Below are 2855 nucleotides of genomic sequence, written 5' to 3' on the forward strand. Positions count from 1 at the left end.
GGTAGAGCATTTGACTGCAGATCAAGAGGTCCCTGGTTCAACTCCAGGTGCCCCCTCTTTTCCTTCTCCTTTGATTTTCCTTTTACCAAAATTTGTCACAGGAAGGTGAGGAGCTCTACTTGGGTCCTGTGAGCTTGTGCTGTGCAGTGGAGGTTGGTCTCTGAGCTCCATCACTCAAGGAGCTGAGGCTCTGCCTATTAGCAAATGCAGGCCTCAGTGTCTGTGTGCTTCTCGCTGTCCTTGATTCCCTTTGGTAATTGTATTTACAATAATTTATCATGTTTAACTCCCCATACCCCTTCGGGTGGCACGTTAAGGTGCAGAGGGGCTGTGAATTAAAGGAATTCAACCAGACGACATAAAACATTGATCCACAGAGGTGTTTTTTTACAATCTCCTTGTGAGGGAGCAGTGGCCAGGGGGTATAGCTCAGTGGTAGAGCATTTGACTGCAGATCAAGAGGTCCCTGGTTCAACTCCAGGTGCCCCCTCTTTTCCTTCTCCTTTGATTTTCCTTTTACCAAAATTTGTCACAGGAAGGTGAGGAGCTCTACTTGGGTCCTGTGAGCTTGTGCTGTGCAGTGGAGGTTGGTCTCTGAGCTCCATCACTCAAGGAGCTGAGGCTCTGCCTATTAGCAAATGCAGGGGCTGTGCACAGTGTGAGCAACAACTGACCACGTGTGCTTCTGTGTACGATTCTCTGTAGTAATTCTCTACCCCCTCTGGCAGGCACGTTACGGTGCACGGGGGCTGACAAGGAAGCGTCTGAGCGGTGGCTGCAGAGCCTTGTCTCTCCGTATCATCACCACTCCAGGATGGCACTTCCCTTGCGCCGCTCTTTGGGCTTAAACGAACGTGAGCGGCTTCCAGTGAAAGTGCTTTTGGGGCAGCAAATTGCTGGGTTGGGGAAATCCCACGTCCGACTTCTGTCCGCAAAAACAGAGCTGTGAGGGAGCAGGGGGCAGGGGGTATAGCTCAGTGGTAGAGCATTTGACTGCAGATCAAGAGGTCCCTGGTTCAACTCCAGGTGCCCCCTCTTTAGCTGCTTTGTCCCAGGTTAATGGATGAGGAGCAGTCCCTCATTTTTGGATCTGCTGTGCACAGCGAACCTCTGCAAACTCCAATATACACGGTAGAGACGAACGCTGGACTAAACACTTCCTACTAAACTCAGTACTTGTTGGTGACGAAGCAAAGACGTAGTGTTTGTTGTCTGGCCCTGTCAGTGGTTCTGATACATGAGGAAACTGCAGGGAATCTGGTTTTTGTGCGTAATGAAACCCTGCCTGATCGTGTCTGTGTCCAGACCATCTTCTGTGCTCAATTTTGCTTGTAAATTAGCATGCAAAAGAGGTGCTGTTGTATAAAACAATCCAAGCAGGGGACAAGACCCCTAAGGTCTGTATATATTGTGTTTTTTACTGCTCCTTGTACAAGTGCTAAGCCAGGGGGTATAGCTCAGTGGTAGAGCATTTGACTGCAGATCAAGAGGTCCCTGGTTCAACTCCAGGTGCCCCCTCTTTAGCTGCTTTTTTCACCCCTTCTTCTTCCAAAATCCAGTCACAGCAGACTAGGGAGAGACATTCTTACCCCCTGGAGGTCTTGGAAGTCACTTGGTGATCTTTTGCCAAGCCTGAAATCAGATTTTGACACTGTTCCTCTCTTTTCCTGTTCCTCACTTCTCCTTAAAGGGTGCACATATGCACAAATAAGCAGGCAGGTGCTGCTGGTCTGGTTTTTCCTGTTCGTGTAATTGCGGTTAATTTAAAGAGTAAATCAGTAATCAGCGAGGATAATGTCTTTCTAGAAGAGGGATCTCTGCTGCCCCGGTTTCTGAAGGCAGCCGGGGCAGTGCTGTGTGAGTCAGTGCTTGGTTTGCTGCATGACAGCTCCGGGCGTCTGCCCCGGGGCTCGAACTGTGAACGTCCGGACCCGCAGTCGGAGGCTCTACCCCTGCGCTGCGCCCCGGCGCGGGGCCGTGTGTAGGGGGCACGTTTGGCGGGAAGAGATGGCTCAGGGGGCAACGCGCCGGGATGGGAACCCGGAGGTCAGGGGTTCTATTCCTCCCCCGCGCCGCTGCCACAGGCAGTGGACGCCTACCGGGCTGCAGGAGCCGTTTGGCAGCAAGCAGAGAGCCAGAAGACACGTTCAGCACATTATCATAATTACAACAGCCTGACAAACTCGCCCTGTGAATTATGTCCTCTTCAAATTACTACTTGTAATTCCTCGGCAATTATTTGAGATTGCTTCTTACGCTTCATCTGAAAAGTGCTCACATCTTGTCTTTGTTCCAGTGCGAAATAAACTGGTGGTTCATCTCGCAAACACAGCAGAAAGTGTAGGCAATAACAGAAATTGTTTCACAGAGAGAAGTCCCTTGAGTCCATCCGTAAAGCAAACACTCCCCCCTGAGTGTACTTTGGAGTTCATGGGTTCCTTCTGCTGAGCCAGGGAGGCGCCAGTTCCAGGCCCTGCCGGGGTCTGTCCAGCAGCCGGGGTGACCACGATCCCCCATCGCACTCCGAAGGTCTCCAGCCGGCTGTGGCCAAAGCTGCTGCTCTGCTTTCACGCAGGGACGGCCCAAGCTGCGGATCAGCTCCGCGGGACATCGCCCACTGACGTGGGAAGGAAACCGACCTCAGGCCCGCTCGCACCGACACCAGGCCGTGTCCTCACGGTACCGGCGGCGCTCGGGGCACCGCACCGGCAGGGACAGTCCCTCGCCCTTCAACCTGCTGCTTTTCCTGGCGGCTTCCTGCTGGTGCTTTAAATATTCCCAGTTTCCCCACCGAGCGGCATTGTGAGGCGCCGCGGGACCAGCTGCGCCCCGCTCCCCTCTGCTGCCTTCCCGAC

The 2855-nt window shown here is 53.1% G+C and overlaps 3 non-coding genes across 3 annotated transcripts; all 3 read left to right on the top strand.

The window, feature by feature from the left end:
* The first annotated feature begins 418 nt into the window (after positions 1-418).
* Positions 419-490, top strand: TRNAC-GCA. Its single transcript has one exon. It is a non-coding gene; the product is annotated as a tRNA-Cys (tRNA).
* A 473-nt stretch (positions 491-963) lies between these two features.
* On the top strand, positions 964-1035 carry TRNAC-GCA. The gene has a single exon. It is a non-coding gene; the product is annotated as a tRNA-Cys (tRNA).
* Positions 1036-1446: 411 nt separating this feature from the next.
* On the top strand, positions 1447-1518 carry TRNAC-GCA. Its single transcript has one exon. It is a non-coding gene; the product is annotated as a tRNA-Cys (tRNA).
* Positions 1519-2855: the final 1337 nt, after the last annotated feature.

Source organism: Eurypyga helias, unplaced genomic scaffold, assembly GCF_000690775.1.
Source record: "Eurypyga helias isolate BGI_N326 unplaced genomic scaffold, ASM69077v1 scaffold12953, whole genome shotgun sequence".
NCBI classification, from domain to species: domain Eukaryota; kingdom Metazoa; phylum Chordata; class Aves; order Eurypygiformes; family Eurypygidae; genus Eurypyga; species Eurypyga helias.